Genomic DNA, 27,322 nt, shown 5'->3' on the forward strand with positions numbered 1-27,322 from the left:
AAGAAGGGGTCAGAAAAGGGCACAGAGAAGGGGTGACCAGAGACATGGGAGGAAAGCAAAGAAGTGTCACATCGAGGGGTCAAGGAGTGAGGAGGTTTCCTGGTGTGGCTGCCACCTGTGCCTCTTGATAGCGGGAGGGACAGCAGAACCCTGGACAGGCCAGAGGCAGAACCCAGTGTTCTTCTGGATGAGGACGAAGAAAGGACTTAGTGGAAAGAGGTTTGTTCATTTCATGCTCATAGATAATTTTGCTCAGAGGCCTGGATGTTACTATAGGACGATTGCCAGGGTTGAGTCTTCTTTCGAGTACACTTTATAAAATGGAAAAACACAACAAAAAAATCTGAGAGCCTGTTGAGTTTACAGCACAGAGAGGAATCATTGAGGTCTCAGAACTGTTTCCCTTCCCTGCTGAGAATCCTCTTCTGCAAACTTTCTTGTTTCTGCAAATAATGCACATATGTTTTCACTTGTCCCCCAGCTCAGATGCAGCCCCACTGCACTCATAAGCCAGCTGCCCTGACAGAGCTCCATATTATTTGGGAATGTCTGTAGATTTTCAACTGAAATAGAGGCAGGAGAGTCAGCACGCTATGAGCAGATCTGCTTCCAAACCTAATCCCAAATCCACATTCTTTGCGTTGTGTAAGTTGTCCAATGAATGTCCTTATGGCGCATAATGTTGTCATGAGGAATCAGATGTAAATCCACTTCCATTATGTAAACAAGCACTATTTGGATCTCATTCCAGAACCACCATCAGACTGGAAAAGGGTTAGGAGGTAAGGATGGAAATAGAAGAATTGGGGAAATGTTTTGTTTTGTTTTTTTTTCTGAATTCTGATTAAACCTGTAACTTCTGGAGATTTCTACACACTCAACAAGAGCCCGTCTGGCTTTGGTTTAGCACAGCCTACGTTTTGTTCAAACTTGTTTCTGAAGGGGTTCATTCTGACTAAGAATCAGATTCTTCCAGGTCCTAGACATCAACGGAAGAACGGCAGCAACTTCTGTACGTTTTTGTTGATGTTCATTTCAATGGAGCCGTGCTTATTTTAGTTCAAATCAAATCATAGCATCAAATGTTTATTATTCCCTGAGTAAAATGGAATTGAAAAGTACTTACAGGTGAGTGGCCCCTTGCCCTACATTGATGCAAGTGGCATTTTTTTCCTTCATGATTTCAGCAAGTATCTATCAGGTCCAGTTTATCAGGCAAGGGGATTTTGAGACGACAAAAGGCTGTTTGGAGTGGTATCTATTCTTCAGGAGCTTACAGCCTACGTGGAGAAACAAGAATAACTCAAATAAAAGGATTTTAAAATAATCTGGCTAAATATATAAAGTATTTTATAGTATAGCCTGTGTGCTTAGGAATTCAAAGGAAGTTAAGTAGTATTAAGTGATGCAGTAACCAGAGACGGCTGCTTGGAGGAGGTCGAGTCATGAACTGGATGGACCATATTGGATGGTAGAGTTAAAACTGGAAGAAATATTGAAGCTGGAAAACAGCCTAAACATATACAAAGGTACAGAGGCTTGGTGGAGGTGGAGAATTTGTGTTGCAGAGGATGCAATTGGGTAAACTAATTGGGGTTAGGTTATAGAAAGTCCTAAGTGCCGGACTTACCAATGCTGTGTTCCAGAAGGACATGGAACCTGTGCAGGTTTCCAGTAGGAGAGTGACGGCATAGAGAGAATGTCCAGTCACCTCTAGCACTCTTTTCTCCATTACCAAGCATTATTTCTTTAGAGCACTTTTCACTCTCTGCAATCAGTATGTATCTGTTTACTTCTTATAGCTCTTCTACTCCACTAGGATGTGAGTGCCTTGAAGTCAGGGACCTTGTCTGTTAGACTCACTGCATGACCCTTCCTAGCATGAGGAAGAATGCATGGTTGAGTAGTGTCTCTCTTTGTCACCATGTCTCTGTCCGTGTCTGTATATATAGCTCTATCTCTGCCCCTGTCTCTACTTTTACTCTCTCTGGAGAAATGTATACTCACAAAGTATTGTGTACAATTTTAAGCTGCTCCCATCACCCCAGACCCATGAAGGACCCTGCAACCAAGTTAGGATCACACATTCTGTTCAAGGAGTTTGAGTTCAGCCACCTCTCCATGGCGTCTCCCTCTGTCACCAGGGGAGGGGTTTTTCTTTGGGTCTCTTATTCTTTTTGCCAGTGGGGAAAGGGAAAGAGGGTGAGCAACATGCTTTCTTCATCTCTGTACCTCCAGTGGAGGATGTAGTGGAAGAGGGAATGAGAGAGGATTTCTGGCAGCTTCTTCAACAGGTGGGAGCAGTTAGTACCGAGATGTCTCCAGTGTCTGATTGGAGGTCTGATGTCTCCAGGCCAGGTGAAATATAGGAGGCCGAGTTAAATTTGAATTTCAGATAAACAATGAATAATTTTTTTAGTGCAAGTATAGACTTCTGTTAAAGCAAGTATAAGTATATAAGCATGTCCCCACTATTTCCTGAGACATACTAAAAAGTTACTCATGATTTATCTGATATTCAGATTTAACTGGGTGTCCTGTTTTTTTCCCCCCGAATTCTAATAATCCTAATTAGGATCTAAGGGCTTTTACAAGGTCCTAAAGGCACCATCACATCTACTGACTCAGTCCTCTGTTAATACGCATACAACCCATCTACGCCTTCCCTTCCTTTCAATTCTATTTCCATAGTCCCCTGCAAATTGTCCCTTAAGTCACAAAGATTTTGTTGTGTGCACGGAGCCGGAATCTCTCCTTATTGTGATTTTCCAACTTTCTGCTGAGATTTCCTGCTGAGATTTCTGGGATGCAAACAGTGAGGGTAGTTTGCTATCAGTGGTTCCCTCTAGAAAAGAGTGGAGAGCTGTTCTAGCTGGGAAGGGCAAAAATGGGGCTGATGGTGGAGGGGCAGAGGAATGCCTGGTTAAGGGAGGGTGTTAGCTGATGTTGAAGCATGAACAGTTGGCAGTCACTTGGGAAACAGTGAGAAAACAAGCCCTATCGCGATGTGCCCGACTGAGGGTGGGGTTGTTAGGAAAAATGGAATGTGGTAGCTCCCTGGAGTGTTTTCTGCTGTAAACAGGAAGTTCGTCTTCTGCCGTTGCAACAGGTGATGATACAATTTCATGTCTTCCCTGGAGATGCTTTTCAGAGTAGCAGAATTTTAAAAACAAATTCTGTGTGGTTATATTAAATCGAATATGAGACTCACCTCCCTCTAATACCATTGTAATAATTCAGAGACAAACTCTAGGGGAGATGATTAATTCCACATAGGTGTTACTCTCTTTAAGGAAACAGACTCTGTAAACTTACAGAGCCAAAGGGGAGTAGTGGTGAATTCATCTGAAAGAAAGGAAACTTTCAAAATGAAAGCTTTTCAGGTGGAAATTGGTGATACTAATAATTACGGTAGGAACAACAATGATGACTACTCTTAGCTCAGTTACTACTTAAGCAACTGTGCTTGCTTGGCGTCTTATACTGAATGTATGCATTGCTGCCAGTTTCGCAAACGCTCTGCAAGGTGACTGTTATTAACACAGTTTTCCGTAGGTGGAAACAGTCTCGCAGAGTCACATGGCTGGTGAATGGTGCGCCGAGGGTTTGAACTCAGCAGTTGCTGACTCGAGAGCCCATGCTCCTCTGGGGCCATCTCACCAGCACTGGAGCCAGTGTGTGCAGCATGCAGTGCTGGGAACACTCCCGGGAGGAGGGAACTACGTCCTAGGAATTGCGAGTGTTGAGTCCAGAAATGCTCAAGCAAGGGAGGAATCCTGATTTGAATAAGGGCGCAGGGTGGCGGAATAATCAGAGGAGAAATCTCAGAGTTTGGAAGGTGCTTCAGAGTCCTCAGGGTCCTGAACACCTGAACCACTCCCAGGCCTCATGTGTAGGGTCCTGGCCACCACGACCTCAGCCTTCTGCTGGAGCCTAATGTGTCATCTGTGTGAAATAGGTACACAGCGAACTCACTGGATCCCTATCACAGCCTGATGCCCAGGCTGAGGTTGCCGTATTACATACAGGATGCTCAGTTACATCTGAATTTCAGATAAACAGCAAACATGTTTTTAGTATAAGTATGTCCCATACAACATTTGAAACATACTTATACCAAGGATTTATTTGTTGTTTATCTGAACTTTGAATGTAAGTGGGCATCGTCTTTTTATTAGCTGTTCCTGATAGCGCTGGTCCAGGCTCCTGCCTCCTTTTGGGATGGGTTTCTGGCCTGCTTGCTTTTCCTCTTCAATCTGAATCTTGTCTGTTAGGCAGGTTAGTAGAGCTTCAGGTCACTTTTAAGCACCCATGTGTTAATTTACTGAATCTTCATACTTAACCCTATGAGTAAGTACTGTTATTATCATTCAGTTTTATAGATGAGACAGTTGAAGTACAGAGAGGTTAAGTAACATGTTCAAAGTCACACAGCAAGTGAGAGGCAGAGGAAGGATTTGAACTGGGCAGTCTAGCTCCAGAATCAGTGTTCTTTTCCACTACCTTGTACCCCCTCTTGTGTAATTGGGACAGAACCAGAAGGAAATACATTGAGATGGAAAGAAAGCATGGTGGAGTGGAGAGAACCGTTCAGTGGCTGGAGCTCAGAGGAAAGAGCAGAGGGTGGAGGAAAGAGAACCTTTCTCACAGGGGCAGAGCAGGTTCTCGGTACCCACCTTCCCTCCGTCCTCCCGAGACCTCCTGATAGCATCCTCTCCACAGCCAGAGGCTCCTGCCGAGCCCTGGGCCACTCACAGCTCTTCCACCCCCTCCCCAAGATATGCTAAATCAGTTTCTCTTTCCCACTGTAGTGTTTTAACCTTCTTCACCAAGTGGAGCCCTGACCAGCGTGCCTCAGGGTTCCTGAAAAGCCTTTTTCACATCAGACAGGACCAAATGGGTCTAATTTCACTACAGTCTTTCTGAAAACACTTATGGGGGACATTTCTCCAAACTCCAGGCTGTGGGAAAGGAAGACTGCACCCCCCGCCCCCTTCATAGACCTTTACTTTGTATTCAACTTGGTGTTTCCTTAAAGGATCAGCTTTAATAGTCTCCCTTAGGCCTGTGTGCCGCGGGGCTCCACCCTGAAGATACAGTGATGGGTAAGAGGTTCCCAGTCTAACTCGTATGGGAACCCCTCAGTCCCCAAGGAGGAAGCACTGTCTTTGCCAGTCCCAACCCACAGTATTCTCTCCAGGGTTAACAGACTCATTTCTTTCTTTTTTTGCAGTACGCGGGCCTCTCACTGTTGTGGCCTCTCCCATTGTGGAGCGCAGGCTCAGCGGCCATGGCTCACGGGCCCAGCCGCTCTGCGGCATGTGGGATCTTCCCGGACCGGGGCACGAACCCGTGTCCCCTGCATCGGCAGGCGGACTCTCAACCACTGCGCCACCAGGGAAGCCCTTCATTTCTTTAACTTATTAGTAGACTTGGCCTTAAAATGACATGTTTTCCTCAGGCTGCCTCCCCCTGGGATTTTCATCTGAGGATGCCAGCAGCTGCACCCCGGAGGACCTCACATGAGGGGCAGCATGCTTTACCCTTCCCAGGGTGCAAGGGAAGTCACACTGCTCTTTGCAATTTCAGTCAACTTGATGCTTTCTTTTATCATTTAATTCTTTTCTTTTTCTGCTTAGGAGGAAGGAATTTCTCCAAGATTTCTATTTGCTTAAGGCTTAAAAAAATGGGATTCTACTATGCATTAGTGTTCTTTTTCAAGCTGCTTTGAGATAACAAGAGAAAGATTTTGTCAAGCTACGGAACTGACTTGAGGACTGGACTTCCAGTCCCCTTCCCCATTTGGGTGTCTGAGCCCTCTCGCCTGCATGCACAGCTGCAGAGGCTGGAGCACAAGCTACCTCATCTTCTAATGTTGTCCATGTTTGCTGTTCTCGAAAGGAACAAGGCAGCCATGTGAAATTGTGAACTCTTCAATAATCCAAAGGGAAACCGGTCGAAATGTGAGAGTAGCTCTGGTGGTAAAGCTGAGAATCAAGAAATGAGAATTCCTTGGGCCTGTATTTCTGTTCCTGTGGATTTGATCTCTATCTGGATTGTGGAGGTAGGAAACAGACTGTTTCACAGATTGAAGGGTACAGGTTTAAAGCTTTGTGATAACCATAGTAGCTAATGTGTTATCTGCTAATTCTGCACATCTCCTGGGTCTGCTTAGCTTTTGCATCCGTATTAGTCTTGGATTAGAGTTGCAGGATGTAAAAACTAAAAGACACCATAGAGACTGTCTAGTTCAGTCTCTTTCCTGGAAGTCTAACCATGTTGAAGGGTGTCCAAAGTCACAAAGCCAGTAGCGGCACAGCTGGAACCAGGTGTCCTGACCCTCGGTTTGGGGCTTTTTGCTGGTTTTGCTTCATTTGCCCCAGCTTCGTTCTCCGGGCCCTGGGAAGCTGACCCTGAGGGCCTGCATTACCTCTGGGCCCACTTACTCTCGGCTTTCCATCTGGGTTCGGTCAATGGGAGGCGGCGAGGCCAGAGGAAGAAGGTGGCTTTCTCCATGGACACCACGCCCCGCCTTCTGCATCCTCTCGTGCTGCAGTGCTGGGCTCCTTTAAGGCACGGGTCCTGCCGCGGGGTGGGAGGTCTCCTCCACTGCTCTGACTCTTCCCAGCCTCACAGTTCCCTCCCCTTTTCCCCGAGGCCTAGGGGCGGTGATAGCTTCCCTTGCGTTGCCAATCCCTGGGTGCTTCACTGTCCCTTAAATTCTGCACAAAACTGTGCTCAGTGCCTTCCTGAAACTCTCTTCAGTCAAGTCCACTTGAGTGTGTTCTCCCTACCCTGTTGGGTCCTGACGGTTCCAGGCACTTCCCTCCTCCCTGGGCTATTGGATCTTAAATCAGCGGCCTCACCAGCTCCAGGCTTCTGCACTTTCTAATCCCCTGTAGCAGGTGTATCTTGGTTTACACAATAGCTGTGCTCCGGAAACTGCATTAAGTTACACATGTATTAGTTGAGCTGCTACTTTTCTATACTATTTTCATTTCAGATACACATTTTCCCTTCATTTTTGAGTGCCTTACAAGGAGTGGTAGCTCCTAAGACTAGGGACCTATAATCCCACCACAAAAGGAGCAGAGAGCCTCCTCCTATAATAAAGCCTGCGTTTGGATCCCAGGGCAAAGATAGACGCCTTTTGGTAAAAGGAGTTCCGCCACCCTGTCCCCTTCTTTTCTCCCTTCAAACTTTTTGCTTATTTGTGAGTTTGGCTTTTTGCCTTTCAAAATGGTTTCAAAAGTGTGGCTCACGTGGACTCTGCTAGTAAAGTAGAAAAGAACATTCCTGATGGGAAGGAAGGGTAGTTATTTTGTTGTATGTTTTTGGTTTTATTTATCTTTATTGAAGTAACATTGACTTGTAACATTATATAGGTTGCATGTGTACATTATAGTTCTACTTCTGTATACCCTACAGTGTGCTTACCACCAAAAATTTATTTTCCATCTGTCACCGTACAGTTGGTCCCCTTTACCTACGTTCCCTCCCCCCCGCCCCTTCGTCTCTGATAACCACTGTTATGTTGTCTGTATCTAGATGCTTGTTTTCGTTTGGTTTGGTTTGTTCATTTGTTTCTGTTTATTCTTTTTAATATTCCGCATATGAGTGAAATCATACAGTATTAGTCTTTCTCCGTCTGACTTATTTCATTTAGCATGATACCCTCAAAGTCCATCCATGTTGTTGCAGATGGCAAGATTTCATCCTTCTTGTGGCTGAGTAGTATTCCAATGTGTGCGTGTGTGTACACATTGGTCTTAGCAATGTCTTTCTAGATCTGGCTCAGACAAGGGAAGCAAAAACAAAAGTAAATAAGTGGGACTACATCAAACTAAAAAGCTTCTGCACAACAAAAGGAAACCATCAAAAAAAAAAATGAAAAGACAACCTACCAAATGGGAGACATGATACATTCGATAAGGGGTGAATATCCAAAATATGTAAAGAACTCGTACAACTCAACAACAAAAAACCAAGCAAGCCAGTTAAAAAAAAATGGGCAGAAGTGCTTGCTTTCTTAAGAGGGCAATGCCTCACTTGTGTGATTGGCATCTGGGCATGGAAGTTTGGGCATCTCCAGCAAAGTGGAGAGGCAGTGTGGGTGGGGAAAGAGCTTTCAGAGGTAAGCCCTAACAGGTGGTGCCCATGAGACGAAGTGCCCACCAGTGATAACTCAGAGTTCCTGGGGAAGACGGCTCCACTCCCCTTGGCTTCTTTTTTTGCTTTCCTTCTCGCTTGAAATTAGAAGCTTGTTTACTTCAAGTAGAATTCAAGAGGGGTGAGTGAGAGAACTGAATCCTCATCTTCACAATTTTTAGATTCCAGAATCTAAGAAAAGGTGACCCAATTTTAACAGCAGCTGATAAATCAAAATCTAGACTTACAAAATATATAAATCAAGGGGCAGTCTTACAAAATATGTAAATCAAGGGTCAATCTTTCCCCATATGAAACACTTTTTCATTTCACAGTAAGAAAAGGTCTTTATATCCCCTGAGTATTTCAAATCACTGACTATACCTGGTAGAGGTCAGGGAAACGCCAAGTTCATGTGTTCGCGTCCACTGTCTTTAGAAGAGCAACCATTAGAGAAGAGAAGTAACTATGGGGTCAATGGGCAGATAGGATTCCATATACCAAGGCTTATTTTGTGCCTGATTTCAGGAGCATAATGTCAGGCTCCACCTGTGGGTCTTTCTCATTTTTCCCTGCTCTTGGCAGGATCTCTGCCAGTGGGATCAGGGCCCCAGAGGCAGGACTGGGGAACTGTAGCTGACTCCTCTTCATGGTGTTATGAGAAGCTGCTTAAATGCAAGGCCAGAGTTCAGCCTTGAAGAAACTGGGGTACTTTGCTTATTGTTGATTTTGACAAGACTTTGGGGTTGTGGAGGATTTGGGTCACAGGAAGAAGGTAGAAGAGCAGGGACTAGAAATAGCTGTTTCCAAACCTTCGATTTCATGAACACACATCCTTCCCCCCTAAAAGAGCAGCATTGGACCACAAACCAATCTTACCATTTATGCAGCACAGGGGAACCCAGGTCTCACCTGAGGTATGCTGGAAAAAAAAGTCTCCTTTAGAAGGGTCCCTTTCACTTGAAGATTTGGAGTGAAGAGTTAAGTAGGTGATAAGTAATTTAAAATACGTTATTTTCAAAGTAATCAACACAGGTATAACATAAAGTAGGATACAAAATTCAGAAGAAAGTACTTCATGTGTTTCAATAAAACCATGGGACATCAGAGAAATTTTACACTTACGCTGACCGCCTTGGGGTACCCCTAGAGGTATGACTTCATTCTCGGGAGTATTTTCATTGAAAAATTACAGAACTGGTCTAGAGATGAGGCTTCAAACAGTTCATAAAAGGTAATGTAGGCTTTCTGGTAAGGAAGCTTCAAGATTTATTACATTGAAAGGAAGATCGTGTGTCGTAAGGTAAGTGGTGATCCAAGTTCAGCCTTAGTCATTGAAAAGAACTGAGAATTCTCAATGCAGGTATATTCCTATACTTAAAAAGAAACCCCAATTTTTTATTGAATTTTTGAATTTTATTTTATTGATTTTTTTTTTTTTATACAGCACGTTCCTTTTTTTAAAAACATCTTTATTGGAGTATAATGGCTTTACAGTGGTGTGTTAGTTTCTGTAGGTTCTTATTCGTCATCTGTTTTATACACATCAGTGTATGCATGTCAATCCTGATCGCCCAATTCATCCCACCACCCCCACCCCCCTGCTGCTTTCCCCCATTGGTGTCCATACGTTTGTTCTCTACATCTTTGTCTCTGTTTCTGCCCTGCAAACCAGTTCATCTGTACCATTTTTCTAGGTTCCACATATATGTGTTAATATACGATATTTGTTTTTCTCTTTCTGACTTACTTCACTCTGTATGACAGTCTCTAGATCCATCCACGTCTCTACAAATGACCTGATTTCGTTCCTTTTTATGGCTGAGTAATATTCCATTGTATATATGTACCACATCTTCATTATCCGTTTGTCTGTTGATGGGCATTTAGGTTGCTTCCATGACCTGGCTATTGTAAATAGTGCTGCCGTGAACACTGGGGTGCATGTGTCTTTTTGAATTACGGTTTTCTCTGGGTATATGCCCAATAGTGGGATTGCTGGGTCATATGGTAATTCTGTTTTTAGTTTTTTAAGGAACCTCCATACTGTTCTCCATAGTGGCTCTATCAGTTTACATTCCCACCAACAGTGCAAGAGGGTTCCCTTTTCTCCACACCCTCTCCAGCATTTGTTGAAGAAACCCAGATTTAATGAACACATTCCTTGCAGTCAAAAACTGGTAGAGTGCGGCCTGATTTCTGCACAGTTGTTTTGATTGGGGCATAGAGTTTTTACAGATGTGTTTTGAGTGCCTCATTTGTTGGGGTGGGGCAGTGGATCTCGTCTCCTCTCTTGAGCCGCAGTCCTCCTCCCTATAGCCTTACTTTGGGCAACCTCATTTGTTTTGATTTCTTGATTGTCTCCTAAAGGCAGTTGAGTGTGCTACCCTCGCATTGATCAAATTCTAAGCAAAGGCTGGGGTGAAGTGGGGGCGGGAGTTAGAATCTTAGTCTGCAAGAAAAGAGAGCATTGGATTATGAGTAGCACTTTTGGATGGCTGGGAACGGGACAGACCAGGCACGGAAATTGTGGACGTAGAGGAGGGTCTCAAGCGCGGAAATTGCTAATCATCTGTGGTCCCACAGCTAACCAAACAGCAGGACAGGAAGTCTAAAACCCAACAAGTGATTGAGAGTGGTAAGTGATCTTGATCATCATCACATGTCCCAGAGTCTGAGCTCCTGCTCTGCTCTGGGCTCTCTGTCCTTTCCACGATCCCAGAAAACAGAACAAGGACAAGGGGATGGGAAAGTGGAGTCCAGTGCTAGAGTTCCCGAAGTGCAAAGGGAGTGTGTGCTCGGTCTGTCACAGCTGTCTTTTTGGTTATTGTTGTATTTTTCTTTCTTTAAAAAAACCCACTTTATTGAGTTATGATTGACATGCAAAAAGCTGTATGTTTTTGATGTTTACAGTTTGATGGGTTTGGAGATAAGTATACATCTGTGAAACCATTACCACGATATATGCCATAAACCTATCCATCACCTCTAACAGTTTCCTCCCACCTTCTTATTTGTTACTACTACTAGTACTATGATTATTATTATCATCTTATAAGAACACTTGACATGAGATCTACCCTCTTACAGAGTTTATAAGTATACAATAAATTTTATTGCCATTTGATTTTTAAAAGAATTTCATTGAAATATGGGGCTTCCCTGGTGGCGCAGTGGTTGAGAGTCCGCCTGCCGATGCAGGGGACACGGGTTCGTGCCCCGGTCCGGGAAGATCCCACATGCCGCGGAGCGGCTGGGCCCGTGACCCATGGCTGCTGAGCCTGCGTGTCCGGAGCCTGTGCTCCGCAACGGGAGAGGCCACAACAGTGAAAGGCCCATGTACCGGAAAAAAAAAAAAAAAAAAAAATTATTGAAATATAGTTGATTTACAACGTTGTTATTTTCAGGTGTACAGCAAAGTGATTGGGTTATACACATATATTCTTTTTTTTACTTTCTCTTCCATTATAGGTTATTACAAGATATTGAGTATAGTGCCCTGTACTACACAGTAGGTCCTTGTTGGTTATCTATTACAATACAGTATTGCTAACTGTAGGAACTGTGCTGTACAGTAGATCTCTAGGATGTATTCACTTGTATAATAGAAACTTTGGACTCTTTAATACCTCGCTATTTCCCCTCCCCCAGGCTCTGGATGCCACCATTCCATTTCTGTTGCTGCCATCTCTCACCCTTGCATGTATCAGTCTCTCTCACCATCTGACAACAGGAGAAATTATCATTTTGCATCGCAAGCATCACAGAATCTTAACTCTTAGACCTGGAAGAATCTTGCTAGGCTATCAGGTCCAGCCCCCGATTCCAAGAAAGTAAGGTATCATTACCCACGGTCCAAAAGGCAGCTCAGGCCAGAAAAAAGCCTTAGACACTTAGAATGTTAGGGCGAAGAGGACCTTAGAGGTCATTCAGTTCCCTCTCCTAATTTACAGACAAAGGAGCTGTTTGCAGAGGGTCATCAAGGAGAGAAGATAGCAATACCAGAGTTAGAACCTGTTTGCAAGCCAAGGCTGTTTGTACCACACCAGGAACCCTGAGCTGTCTTTTAAAAAGTGGCCTCACCTGGTGAATCCATTTGAGTTGCATGTTTCTCTTTGGGCTCAGCAAACGTCCATTACGTCCATTTGTTCAGGCTCTGATTTTGAGTGGAATCTGTAGAAAAATCAGGTTTGGTGCTCTCTTTCTCCCTCTGCTGGCTCTCCAGGCTGATTCCCTGAAACTGACGTAGATATTTGGGCAATGAAATGACTTGAAATAAAATGGAGACATGCATGTGGGTTGCTTTAGAAACAAGGCAGAAATCTACATTTTTTTCTCTAACAGGCAAAACCAATCCAATGGAAGCTTGAACATATATATGTATATATATATATATAAAATGTATTTCCAACTCTTCCACCCCCACCCCCACCTCCCGGTTTCTCTTGGCTACACACAATGGCAAAGCAAAAATGGAAAACTTGAAAAAAAATAAAAAAGTTGATAGCGTTTCTATGATTCAGCTGACAATTTGCTACGGTATCCAGGGAGACAGTTTCTCACATACATTAGCATAATGTGAAATGGCAGCTAGAACCAGAATTTACTGCCTAAGCAACTCAGCCTGAACAGCCTCTGACGACAATGCAATTTAAAGGAAATCCAACTATTAGACTTTAGTGACTGATACAGCCCTGAAACCTCTTCATTTTAAACATATGGGGTCCAGTTTGTCCCCTCATTTTACTCCCCGTTCTTGGAGCAGATGGCTGGGGTTCAAGGTTAGCAAAGAAAGACATTGTGGCTAGTTGAGATCCAGTATAACATTTGGCCAGCGTCAGCTCACTCCAGTCCTGTTATCACCAAAATGCATTTTCTTTCTCTCTTGATTTTTTTTTGAAATTTTCCATTTCCGTTGGTACCAAATGCTGACATTTTTCCTTCCTGTATTTTCCCCATGAGCCTTGACACGCGAATGTATCTCCTTGCTCTCGTTATCTGGACACCAGACCACTGCAGATAGCAGCACAACCTTGAAAAGGGTTTTATTTCTCAGCAGGGGAACCCAGCGAGCCTGGGGAAGACATCCTAACAGGTGTGAATCCTGAAGATTCAGAGGTTGTCATGGACCGCACTCTCCCTGGCCTCTGGCTTCCGCAGCATTCCTCTGGCTCCTCTTTTCCCTCCCTCTGTCTATAGAATTTCCTCCCCTGAGTTGAGGATCCGGCTCAGCAGAATGGTGACTATGACATTTTTGAGGCAGATGAGACACATGGACACAGGTGGTGGTTTCCCAGGTATGGTTTTCCAGATGATATCCCTGTAATCTACCTCCAGTCTGCCACCTCTGTGACTACCTATGCCAGACTTAGAAGTCCCAGATGCCCCAGAGGCAGGAGCTTACCCATGTTGAGCATGGAGGTCAGAGGACAGAGAGAGGGCTGAGGGGTCCATCTATACACACAAACTCAGAGATTGTAGATCATCAAGACCCCACAAGGTCTTGCAAGTGGACATGGAGTAACAATTTTAGGCTTTGAGGCTCAATTTCTGATGACAGGGAATGATCCAAGGGTGCGGTTTTTCAGTTTCTTAGAGATGTCCCTAGCGCACATGGAACCCACCTGCCCACCTGAAGGAGTTTTCCCAATGGTCTCTGAAATGTTAGAGGAATAGCTGACAAGACTGTTCTCACTTCTGACACCAATTGCAAGTTCAGGAGCCCCCAAGAGCTCTCTTAGTATCGATAATTCACTAGAATGTCTCATAGAATGTTCTGAAAGCTGTTATGGTTACGGTTTATTACAGTGAAAAGATACAAATTAAAATCAGCCAAGGGAAGAAGCACAAAGGGCAGAGTCCAGGAAGGTTCCAAATGTGGAGCTTCCAGTTTTCCTCTCTCTGTGGAATCATGGGCACCATTGCTTTCTTGGCATCAATGTAATGATAATATGTATGGAGTACTGTCAACCATGGCAGCCCATTGATCCTTGGCGACCAGAGTTTTTATTCAGGCTCCGTCATGTAGGCATGGTTGACCGACCACAGGGTTGATCTCAGTCTCCAGCCCCTCCTGAGGCTGAGCTGATACCACGTGACCCGAAGCCCCAACTCGAAGTCACCTTATACTATCCTTTATGACGATAGGCCCCAGGCAGACAGACCCCTGTCAGGTGTTATGTGCCATGGGCTTAGAGAATTGCCTCCCAGAAGCCCATGGCGAAGGCCAGACCTCTCTTAGGGCAAGGTTGATGCTTTACCACGCAGCCTGTCTTTAATGCTGAATGAGCTGCAGAAATCTGTTCAGTTAAGCCTGGGTGTTCCTGACCTGTATGAGGCAAGTGGCCATTGTGAAGATGGAGGTGAAAGAACTGTAAATGAGGGACTGGGATGAGAAAAAAAAACTGTTGTTGGAAAGGAAGAGGGGCTGCTGTGAAGACATGAACTTCAATATTACGTCTGAATAGAGTGGGAGACATGAAACCCGATGGGTTTGTGAAATTTTTCAGGTAGTGATTTATTCTTTGATTTTGTCCACAAGATGTGTGTTAAACCAGGGATAAATATATCTTAACCTTCAGGGTTGAGAGCTAGTTTTCCCAAAAAGGCAAGATGAATTGGGGTCCACGGGTAGAAATAATGTGTTCTAGAGTCAATGGAGGCATTGCTTTCTCTGTACGTTTATTCAGGCAATACAGAAATCAAGGGGCATAGGATGAAATGGGCTATGTTTTGTAAGCATGTCAATAGTAATGACTGTTATAAACAGTAACGACTACCATTTATAGAGTGCTTCTAAGTGCTAAGCACTGTTAAATTATTTACCAACATTATCACATTTAATTATTTGGACATCACTATGGGGTAGGTATTATCTGAGTTTTCTACATGTGAAAATTGAACCTTAGTGTGGTACTTTAAGCTAAGTAATTAGCTTAAAGGATCACAAGTGACAGTTAAGATTCAAACCCAGGTCTTTCTGACATTGTGCTTAACCTGCTACAAGTCCTCATGATGGACATAGTTAACGTGGTCTACAGGGTAGAGAGAAACCTCTGGTTTAGTGGTTTGATATTTAATGTGTTTATTTCAGAAGTGGCTTCAAAAAACTGTGCATCTGCTAAGAATGAGGCTGGGTCCACCAGGACTTCTGGGAGGCAAGAAGTTGCTAATTACTTGTTAATTACTTGCAAGGGCCAAGGTGATGGGGTTGGTGGGGGGGGACAACTGAGTCTCGTGGCTTCATGACAGTGGTGCAGACTTAACCTCGGACTCAGCTCCCGGGTAGGGTGGCATGTTCAAGGCCTGTTCATCTACACCAGGAAGGTGGTGTAGGGATCTTGCTCGGATGGGATTTACAGATTAAGAATATAAAATGAAGGTGGAAATAGATGAATCCTCTAGATTCATGCTCCCTGAGGGCAGGAAGGGTGTGTCATTTATTATTCTATCTCCATCTAGCACAGTGCTGGCACCCTGGGGAAGTTTAATGAATGTTCGTTGAATAAATGAATGGGTAGGTATGTGAGGTAGTTAGGTGGGGCTCATCTTTTCTGGGATTGGGTTAGATGAAGGATGAAGAAACAGGATCAGCTTTTTTGCCACTTTATGTATTTTCAAAAGGTGCCCAGGTGCTGTCAAAATAATACTTGATATTGCTGTGGCCCTTTATGGTTTTAAGATACTTTTATGTACGTTATTCCATTTGATCCTCACCAGCATCCTTGGAGTTAAAGTTTTATTGTGTTCATATAAGTGGGGGGGACACTGGAGGTTTACAGAGGTTAAATGACTTGCTGAAGGCCTCATAACTCATAAAGGACCAAGAAATTGTAACCCCCAAATCCAGTGCTCTTTCTAGGACCCCAGAAACGATGGTGGGCACAGGTTACAATGGTGTTCCTCCAGCCCCCTGCCTGCTAAATATGGTCATGATGGCTATCAACTTCCCCTTCCTGACAGTAGATTTTAATTGATTGCAGAGTGCATTCTTGTGACAACAGGTCGGGTTTCTCCAGCTAATGAGTCTTTGCCAGTTGGACTAAAGCTCTCCAGTACTGGCCCCAGGTATGGCCTGGCTGGGGGATTGGGGTCCTCCATGAGCTTGTCCTGGGGATCCTGAGGTTCCTCCTCCTTGAATTCCTTCTGCTCTGTCATCCAGCCCATCCTGGAGCAGGATCAGGGCTTCTCATGGCGGAGACCTTAACCAGAGTGGCTGCTTGGGGACTAAATGAGATAAAGTCTCTTAAGTTTCTTGAGAAAAATATTGAAACTTGGAACCCCAAATGGTGCTGTAGCTTTGAGCAGTCCCTCTTCTGATATAACTTGTTTGGGGGTCACCTACCCTTGGCCTCCTCTTCCTCCGTGTTAGGTTGGCCCTGGCTTCAAGCCAGCATCCTCCAGGGCACAGGCGTAGATGTGGGCATCCCTGGTTAATGTACTGACATCAAGCATCAGGCTGAAAACCAAGCCACGTCTGCAGAGTCTGGAGTGGTTACAGAGCCCAGAGGCGGGCGTTCTGTGCCGCAGCTCGGCTGGCTTCAGCCACTGTGGAGCTGCCCTGTTCTCTGGGCTTTGCTGGCTTTCTTGCTCTGGCATCTGGGATAGCCTCATAGTTAATTCATGCTGTGTTCTTCTCTGGGTCATGCTTTTCTTTCTTTCTTTCTTTTTTTTTTTTTTTGTGGTACGCGGGCCTCTCACCGCCGTGGCCTTTCCCATTGCGGAGCACAGGCTCCGGACGCGCAGGCTCAGCGGCCATGGCTCACGGGTCCAGCCGCTCCGCGGCATGTGGGATCTTCCCGGACCGGGGCACGAACCCGTGTCCTCTGCATCGGCAGGCGGACTCTCAACCACTGCGCCACCAGGGAAGCCCCATGCTTTTCTTTAAGAGCCTCTTCAGGGCTGTGCTGGCCTGATTCTCTACTCTTCATCCTGTAACTGGGTCGGGGGAGGAGCTGGCCTGACAACCATTTCACCTGTGGAACCTAGCTGGTACCTGCACTTAGCAAATGCTTAATTAAATGTCCTCAAAGTTCCCCCTGAAAGTCAACATTGGAGCTCTTAAGGGAGTACGAGGCTTGTTTTCCCCAGCTAGGGGCACTGTATCCTGTGCCACTCGTGTTTATGGCAGAGCTACAGAATTACATTGAGAGCCGTATTTCTCACTGGCCATCAATAAGAAGTGCAGTGACTGTCCAGACATTCACGATAGGATGGATTCCCTCAGATAGGATATGTTAATGTCTTTTGATTACAGAGCTGTGGTCCCTGAAGTACTATAAAAATTGTGTGGCTTTAGGGTCTAGTAGCAGCAATGAAGACCCTTGGGGAAACACCTGGTTCAACTTCTGATTCTTGTATGGTCAGTCCGCAGCTCTAGGGAGTCCCTGGTTTGAGCTGAGATGCTCAGGTGGGCAGCTCAGCTCTGGGAAGAGGAGACTCCAGAATGATAAGAAAATGACATTCAGGAATTTTCTTTGAGTACATTCTCTTTTGTTCCTAAAATCTGATGCAGTTTAGCAACATATATATTCAACCACCATTTAACATCATCCTTGTTTGTCAGATATATTCACCAAAAGTCATTTCACTACTTTCAGTGTTTTTTTGAGTACTGCTGTTTTTACCATTCTTCCTGAAAGCAGCGTTTCTAATTAAAATATGGGCTTTTTTTAAAAAAAAACAGAACACGGCATAATTCCAGTTGAAGCTTAATCAAAATGTTGCAAAGAAAGATAAGTTTTCTTTCTAAGCCTTCTAAAAACCGAAGCCATAGCTCTTGCTGACCTTTCCTGCTACGTGTTACCATGTCCTTAGGGCCACGTCATTCTCACTCTGGTACCGAGAAGAAAATGCCATTACACTTTGGCCGCTCAGCCAGCCGGGCAGCGCAGGTGTTCACCGGAAGATTGCTTCCCTGCTCAGCCTTGTCAGTGCCTCCTGTGCCTTCCAGAACTTCCTGGTTCTAGTTCTGTGTGTTTCTGCTGGACCATCATTGTTGTGAGCCTTGACACTAGCCCACAGGCAGCCACTTTGGAGGTGTGCTTGTTCCTGAACGCTCTAAGACAGGTCTATCTGACACGGGCTCTAAAAGTCTCCCCTGGGACGTTGCAGGGACAGTTGACCATATCCTCGGTTTGCCTGTTGCCCCAGTAACAGAGGAGTCCCTACCCCTGCATCGGCTCCCTGATGAGGCAAATCCCACCCTCTCTGTAGACGGCTGTATCCATGTTCCAGTGAGTGTTGTTCCTGCATCACTGGGTCTTCTGAAAAGCTGGGGTTGGGGAAGCTGTCGGTTGTCTCGGCCTTCAGGAACTCTGGTTTTCTGTGGCTTCCTGACGGGGAGGATCACAAGGTACCATCCTCAGGTATTTCCCGGCATTGGTTTCCTTCTGACATTCCTTTTATGGGGTTTTTAAAAGAGTGTAAGTAGTTTAGGAGCTGGGCAAGGGTGAGTGGACTCCACTTGTAGTAGCCACTGAGGGGGGGGGCCCAAGTGTGGGGAAGAGTCAGACGTGCTGACCGTGACCCTCTTTTCCTGTGTCACTCCCTCACGTTCATTTTCACGGCAAGCAGCATGGAGCTCCATGACCCATTTCCTTTCTCCAGTCATTAAGTTGCTATTGCAAAACAAGGTCCCTCCAATTTTTTTTTTTTTTTTTTTGCGGTATGGGGTCCTCTCACTGTTGTGGCCTCTCCCATTGCGGAGCACAGGCTCCGGACGCGCAGGCTCAGCGGCCACGGCTCACGGGCCCAGCCGCTCCGCGGCATGTGGGATCTTCCCGGACTGGAGCACGAACCCGCATCCCCTGCATCAGCAGGCGGACTCTGGACCACTGAGCCACCGAGGAAGCCGCCGGTCCCTCCATTTTTGATCTCCGCTCTAGCATAGAGCTCAACCCAAGGGTTGCCTGTGTTCCTCTATAACCTTGAAAGTAAAATGATAGTTAACATGTACTGAGGGTTTACTCTCGGTTCTGGGTGGTTCTGCTAAGTGCTTCATTTGCATGATCTCCTTTACTCTTCGCAACAGTCCTGGGAGCTAGGTTCCTCTAGTATCCCCCTTTTACAGTGAGAAAACGGAGGCTCAGAGAGGCCTAGCAACTTGCCCAAGGTCACACAGCTTGCAAGTGTCGGGATTTGACTTGCTTTCCCACCAGGCAGGACTGCCCTACTCTGCCTCACCTTCATGTCCTTGGACATATTGTCCCCTTGCTCAGGCCTCCTTCCTTCCATGCTGCAGTGCCCAGCTCCACACCCGGCCCTTCTGTGAACGCTAGACAGAAGCGAGCTCTTACATAGACTCCTGTGGCTCACATAGCTCAGCTGCTTAACCATTCACCACATTGTGCTATAGCGCACTTTCATGTCTCCGGTCTCTAATTGGGTGGCACCTTTTCAGAAGGCAATTCCTAGTGCGTTTCGCTTCTCCTGCAGTGATGAGTATACGTTCCCACATAGTACGTGTTCAACAAATCCTGCTCGTTGATGATGTTACTTTAAATTTGGGCCGTTACCTATGAAGGCAGGAATGCATTTTGCTGAATTGATGTTGTGTGGCCCAACTGGAGGATTTTACTGACATCATTTACTTTCCCCCCTTATTTAATAAGTAATTTATTTCTAAAACAAAGAAGGAATAATCTGTAGCTATTTCTATGAAATGATTTATTGCAAACAAGAAAAATGGTTTAGACCTGCTAATGTCAAATCTATAAATAATGTTCTGTATCAACTCTGCTGTCTCTGGAGAAAAAACAAAATTCCCATTTTGAAACCTAATTTTGGGTCACTCCACCAGAGTCTGTCCCCTTGTGCTGGGGATTATGTCACCAGGCACAACCTTTTTTCTGCTCCAAAATTCAGGGGTTCTGAGAACTCCCACCCACCTGCTAGGGGGCTCCCCTCACCACCTCACTCTCCCCTTTCCGGGATGTGACTTGTGGACATGATAACAGTGGCTTGTGCTAAAACAAAAAATTCTATAGAAATGACCTTCTCAAACCTTCGTGGTCCCTGGGATATAATGAGTGAGTGAGAAATTGTGACATTTTTGTAGAGATATTAGGGCACAAAGAAGAGACTGATCTAAGACATTAAAAAAACCAAAACAAAATACGGCATTCTACAAATTGGTAATTATTAGCCATCTAAACAGATACTGTCTCAACAAACTGACCATTAATTACAACTGGAGAGAGACTGTGCATTTGATTTCCTGCTCTGGTGTGCTCCAGTTATAAGCGTCAAGCAGGTCTGCCAGAAGCTTCTGTGCCCAGTACTGTCCCAGGAGCCGTGAAGGGTCCCTAGAAGCCCCTGTCCAAGTATCAGGCCTCTCCCAAGACAAGACAGTTGAAAGCAATATCTGAATAAGTAAAGACACATGTGGCTGGAGTTTTTACTCATATGTGCAATGGGGCATCTAGATATAACACAGTGTTGAATAGTTTGTCATGTGACTTTCCACTAGTCTTCAGGAGCTTCACATGAAAGGGGACTTATGTACAGCATCTCCAATAAAATAGTTGGAGAGCATCTGTCCTTGAAACCCTGTCAGGGAAGGATGGGAGTGCCATCTTCAGCTTCCAGAGGAGGTGCTCGTGGATGGGTTTCATTGAAGGATTTTTGGTACTTGAAAGCAGGATAAGGGAGGTGTAGACCGCTCTGCTTGGGTTAATTTTCCTTGCCCATAATGTGAGTCGCTTCATCAAAGTCTCTTCTGCATATAAGGTTCTACGATTTCTTTAATTCCATTATAAGGTTCTTGGAAAAACTGCGATACATAGAGAATGCAGGAAAAGCCCTTTTTATATACATACTTAAAAGAATTCATTATTGCTCCATCAGTGACAGAGTGTGTCTCAAGGCCTTGGTCTGGCATGTGTGGAGACAGCATTGCTGCAGAGAACAATACTTTGTGAAGGTGCGGAGGCATCTCCACGTAGGATAGATGTGTTCATGGAAAGTTGCGTGTTAACTGCATATGGGCACGTCAAGTCATATTTTAAGTACGCTAAAGGGGGCTTTTATAAAAATCCGTGACAGGCCATTTTGTAGAGAGAACCCCATTTTTAAAGAAGATGATGATTCTCTGTTTTGGTTAATCTGAATGATCACAGGTTTGCTCCAGGTATTTCTCCTGTGTGATGGCCTGTACTAGAAATGCTAAGGGAACGTGGGGGCAATGCAGTGCGTCATGGCGTGTGGACGCACTGAGTCTTGAGGAGGCGGAAGGCAATGATGGCGACCGGGGAGGGGGCTGGTGATTTATGGAGAGCAGAGTGTGTCTGGATGCAAGCAGCCTGCTTTGGGTGCAGCCACTGGGTCCTACGGAGACAAGTGAGAGTCACATCTGGAAACGTGTGGGTGAGAAGGGGGCAGTTGGAAGAAGTCTTCGGGTGCTACCCTTGGGACTTAAATGTGATTCATCAGGAGTTGAGAGTCCTGGGGGATATTAGGATTCAAGTAGAGCTTAATGAACCAACACATATTTGGTTCATTACCCTTATTCCTTATAGCAAAGTATATAAGATACCAGCTCAAGAACTTAACCTCTAGTTGGAGAGATAAGATATGAAAAGCCAGATAAGAATCAAAGATACTGACTCGCAAAAATACATATAATAGGGCTAAATGGAAAAGATCTGCGTTTGGATTGAAAATACCAATTAAGAAATTCTAAGAATTTCTTAGAATATCTAAGAATTTTAGTTGACTCCTATCTCACAGGAGTCAGCAGTACGAAATGGCTACCAGAAAGCAAATATAGTCTCAAGCTTCAGGAATAAAGTCTTTGTGCCCAGGGCAAGAGGGCCGAGGGGCTTTGGCATTCCACACAGCTGAGCCCATCTGGTGCATGGCACACATTTCTGGGCGTGACATTTTGAGAGGCACACGGGAGATATTGCAGTGCCTCTCGAGGAACACGGCCAGGAAAGTGAAGGGGCTAGAAATCACGTTGAATGAAGAGCAGTTCATCCTTTCATTCTGCAGCAAGCAGTTAGGGAGTGTCTGCCATGTAACCGGCACTGTGAAATACGCAGGGGATTCAGAGAGAAGCTTGTCATCCTGAAAATGCTGAACGAGGCCTAGTTAGTCTGGAGAAGAAAGGACTTAGGGGTGAAATTTGAAAACAACTATGTGGAAGGAAAGTTCTAAGGGGTAAGATAAGGGCCAAAGAGTGGACATTAGAGGGAGGCAGAACTAGACCCCAGATAAGGGAAGGTCTTGGTAACAATTGGAGCAGGTGAGTGCTAAGTTGACACTCTTTTTATGGGGAGATTTTATGGGTCTGTGAAATTTTAAACTTTGGGAAATACTGTCCAATTCTCTTTCTGACTCGAAGGCTGTCATTGATGTCATGAATTGTAATACAAGGGCTAAATTTGTGGTAGGCACAGCAAATGCTGTGGAAATTGATAGAAGGGAGAGACGGCCGCTTTCATTCCCGGCAGCAGGGGATGTTTTCTTAAAAAGGCCATATCCAATTTAGGAGCTGGACTCAGAGGTGTGCACTCCTAGCTGGGAAGGATGGCGCTCTGGGTCTTTGAGGCTGGTGGGCGGGTGGGCTGGCGGACTCAGGCAGGGGACTGGCTGGAAAGGAGTGCAGTGGCTGCCGGGGCAGGCTCCCCCCCCCCCCCGCCATGAATCCCGAGTGTGACCGAAGTGACCCAACTTACTGAGCAAAACTGCTTCTGGGGAAGCTGGCTGTGAGCAAATGGCATGGGTACTTCTTAGATCACCCACTCTGTAGCCGTTGGAAGCTTCCCACTGCGTATCTGCAAGTTGTCATCTGATACACTTCTGGGATCCTGGCAGAAACCCTCAAACTGAGTCCATTTTCCCTTTAATGGCCCTTGTGTCACAGGGCTCTTTGGGTTGTCCAGAGACTCCCACAGTCCCACCTTGGGTAAACTGGGTCACAAGTCCGTTTCCCATGGCATGGGGATGTGGACGAGGGGGAGGGGCCTGGCTGCACCCGCCCATCTTCCTGGGCTCATCCTCAAGGAGGGACTCCTGGTGGCCTGGCCTGAGTCAGGTGCCCATCCTTTCACCTGTAACCCTGACTGCGATAACCCTGATGATGGAGGTGGTGCCCGCTCGTCTCAGATTTGTGCTGTGCGTTTGGGTGCGGGATGAGGAGATAGGAATCCCCCATGTCGAGGGTCAGTGCTATTTCCAGAACAAGGAGAGGGGCCGGGCTCGCCGACCACGAATTGTCCATGAGTCCATGCTTGGGGAAGCTTCCTGGCTGGGCTGCCTTCATACTGGAGACTCCCTGCTGGCTTAGGCCAGTAATTAAAGCCTGATTTTTTTCATGAATGAGTTGAGAGGCAACAGCCCGGGCTCTTGCTGACACAAGCAGGTCAGAGGCAGGGCTCTGGGCACCGCTCACAAAACTATTTCTTGGGGCAGCTTTCCAGAAAGCATGCATTTAAATGATACTTTATTATTATTTTTTCCTAGCAGAGATTCTGATTCCACAATCTGAGGGGGTGTCTGGAATTGGCATTTGTACTCAGAACCCGCAGATGGCCTGCGGACCACACTGGGAGGAAGCTTCTTTTGGTGCCTGTCTGCTTCCCTGCCCATCATTTTCGTCTCCCCTTCAGACTCTTAATATTTTGAAAACAAATGGTTAACTGTACAAAGTGAACTCTTTCAAGGGGCTGGAGGAATGAATGCTTTTGCAAAGTGAAGCATAATCTTTTGATGACGGAGCCCACTGTTTTGTTCCTTTTCCACAGTCTCCCGGGGAAGGGATATAGTGGTTTGTCAAGGCTCCGTGAAGGGCTTTTTTCCAGACTCGAGGTGCCCTGTTACTGTGGGAACCTGTGAGCACTCCAGCCATTAGTATTACTTTAAGTCTCAGTTTTAAAATAGCTGCAGGGCTGCACCTGGAATGAAAATGAATTAAAAAGAAAATCACTGAGTGTAATTTAAATAGCGCCTCGGGGATAGGCTTGTTCTCCTGATGCCACCAGTTAGACCCACAGGATTTTTTTTCCGTCCTGAAAGCTTTCCAGAATGCCACTCACGTGAGCAGACACAGGGCTTTTGTCATCTTTTCCTCTTTGGGGTTTAAAAATATCGTTCTGAAGGAATACTTCTCTGTCTTCTCTAGTCATTTATCAGATTGGGCACCACGTGGTTGACATGTACCATCTGCCTGTGAGGGACCGGTGACCACAGTCCAGTAAGGTGTGCCCCCCCCCCCCCACCAAGGAGCTTCCTGGAGAATGTGAAGGCAAGAAACGCTAATGGACCCCGGGCACGTGGGGATTCCTGTGTGCCATGGGAGGGGCACAGGACCCTCTGCCTGGGGAGCCCCCCTGGAGCTGAATCTTCCACAAGGGGGTGGAGTTTGCAGTGGGGGAGGTGGGCGAGGGCACTTGCAGCAGAGGGGACAGCATGTGTGCAAAGGGAAGGGCATGGCGCTGTGGAGAGGCAAGTGGGATGCGGGGAGAAACGCAGGAGGTGTGGCAGGGCCGGATCAAGAGGCGACTTGTGTGCCGTAGGGAATTGTCTGGATATGATTTCGTAGGTGAAAAAAAAATTGAGGAGGGGAGTGATGTGATAGAATTTGCTTTTTTGAAGGACCATTTTGCCAGTGGAAGAGGGATGGTATTGGAGCGTGTGTGGGGTTGACCCCAGAGACAAGAAAACCTACTTGGGAGCCATGGCAGGGGTCCAGGTGAGCAATGAGGAAGGTTTGAGCTAGGCCAGGACACTGGGGATGAAGAACTGACAGAAAGAAGAGATGTTTAGAAGACACGACGGAGCAAGAGGTTCTCTGACCTAAGAGGGAGTGAAACCACGTGCCAGTGAAGGAGAGAATCTGGAGATGGAGATGGTGGTGAGGCTGGAAGAGTGCCCTTGGGTTTGGCAATCATGAGGCCCCTGGAACCCTGGCCTTAAAAACAGCAGTGTATTGTGTTGGGGGGTTATAAAGGAAAGCAGAATGTTTTATCATGATTTTTGCTTTAGCAACTTTGGGACAAATTAAAAGTCCTAAACTCTGGTGCCAGAAAAAAAAAAAACAACAAACCAAATAAAAACAGCAGTTTAAAAGCATCGGGTGGGGGAGAGAAGGATGGAGGGAGAGAAACAGATGTGTGTGTGTGTGTGTGTGTGTGTGTGTGTGTGTGTGTGTGTGTGTGTGTGTGTGTGTGTGTGTGTGTGTGTGTGTGTGTGTGTGTGTGTGTGTGTGCGCGCGTGCGCGTGTGCGTGTGTGTGTGTGTGTGTGTGTGTCGGGAGAGGACTTAAGGGGAGAAGCAAAGATAGTATCCAACTGTGAAAAGTAAATCGTAAAATTAAGCCACCTGCTTGTAATTCATGGGGCTTTTCTTTTTGAAAAAAAATCCCCTTTGCTCATTATTTTCATTCCAAATTCCTGAGGGTGAAGGACAACTCTGAAGATGAGATGCCTGGTAAATGTGGAATGGGGGGGAAGAATTGGGAAATTCGTTAATTATCGCTCTGTTTACAGTTCTGTTGCAGAGTCCAAATGGTAGTTGATGACACCAATGTAAGCTTTATCTGGATAAGAGGTATTGACATAGCATGACTCCCTGGAGAGGAGTGCTAGTGAAATTCAAACATACTTGTGAATGTAAATTCAAACCCATACAGGATATTAATCAAGGCACATCCTCTAAAATAAATGAACACTTGAAAATGCGGGCATGGCAGACAGCAGGTGATCCAAAAATGTTCGCATTGTTTGTTCTTCTTTGCAACTGCATGGGGATGAGAAAGGAGGAAAGGGAAGAATCATGAAGAATTCTAATAATAAGATAACTTATTAAATGCTCAGAAGGTGCCAGACACTGTGCTGAGAATAGTTCATCAACTGTCGGCTTTAGATGATCTCATTTAATATTTCCTACAGTTAATGAGGGAGGGACTCTTATTATCCTCATTTTGTCACTGAGGAACTTGGAGGCCAGGTGGTCATGGCTGGCAAAGTGGGTGTCACGATCTCTGGTTACGGGCACACTGACCCCGTGAGGAGGAACAGTAGGTTTGGACTCAGCTCCTCCCCATGATAATGCACTGGGTCTCAGCTGCCTTATCAGCAGAAGGTGGAGGTTGCTTCAGAATACTCCTAAAATGCTCTTCGCCTATAAAATCCAGCCAACTTCTTCCACCTGTGGTTGCTTTGGTCCCTGGCCCCGGGAATCTAGCAACTGTGTCCGTAGCTCAAAGTAAGAGTGACCAGTGGGAATGAACGTAGTCATACTGGCCTCACTGGGGAAAAAGAAGGTGAATTTCAGAGGAGAAATGTCTGCTTCCTGTAAGCTGCCTGCCCAACCCTGTGAGGTGCACCAGAGGGCTCGGGGCCTTCCCATCCTGTCTCCTGCAGCCAAAGGTACAGTTTCTCCTGGTTGGACTCTGAGCTGCTATTAATTTCGCATGTGTTTAGAAATCTTATCGTTCACCCTTTAACTTTCTGTCTTTCACTTTTGACGTGTCTTATTGCAAAGACAAATGTCTGAAGTATTTGTGGAAATCCCCCATGTCTTTCCCGAGGTGACCACCACATGAGCTCTTTCCATTCTGCTTTCTTACTGAATGTCGCTGGGGTGAAGAATTTTGGGTGATGGATTAATGCATATTTATTTTTTACAGAAGGATTTTTTTTGAGACCAGATGATCTTGGTATTGGAAAATTTCTAGTGCCGGATCCTCTTGCTGGGTGTGGAAGGGCTTGTCTGGAATGCCCAAGGTTGATCCCAAGTGTTGAGCTAAGAGGTGGAAAGATGGTGGTTGTTGATCTGTTGAAGACAGAATAATAACGCAGTGGAACAACTGTTATATTGAGCTGGGCCCCACTTCCTTCAGCTGAATTGTGTAAGAATTACTGCCACACAACTGCCGCTGTTGCTCTTTATCGAGTCTTGGTGTGCCAGGCACTGTGTGAAGTACTTATACAGGGACCGTCCCATGTAATCGTCGCAATGGATGAACAAACACAAAGGCTTAAGGCCTATGGCTTGTGAAGCTCAACTATTGGTCGACAGCATGACATGTGATTTGAGAGTTGAGCTTTCGTCTACAGGTTAGAGATGTTCAGTTTCCTCCTAATGCTAATACGTAGATTTTTCCATGACTTTATCTAAACCCTCCTTCAATTTACATGTTTAGTCTTTATCACCTCTCGATGTTAACAGTT

General features: G+C 45.6%; 1 protein-coding gene across 4 annotated transcripts in view; it reads left to right on the top strand.

Annotated features, from left to right (window-relative positions):
* The window catches only part of TMEM178B (transmembrane protein 178B), a 368,443-nt gene that overhangs the window by 146,444 nt on the left and 194,677 nt on the right, over window positions 1-27,322 (top strand). The window lies entirely within an intron of this gene.

Source organism: Pseudorca crassidens, chromosome 8 (genome assembly GCF_039906515.1).
Source record: "Pseudorca crassidens isolate mPseCra1 chromosome 8, mPseCra1.hap1, whole genome shotgun sequence".
NCBI lineage: Eukaryota > Metazoa > Chordata > Mammalia > Artiodactyla > Delphinidae > Pseudorca > Pseudorca crassidens.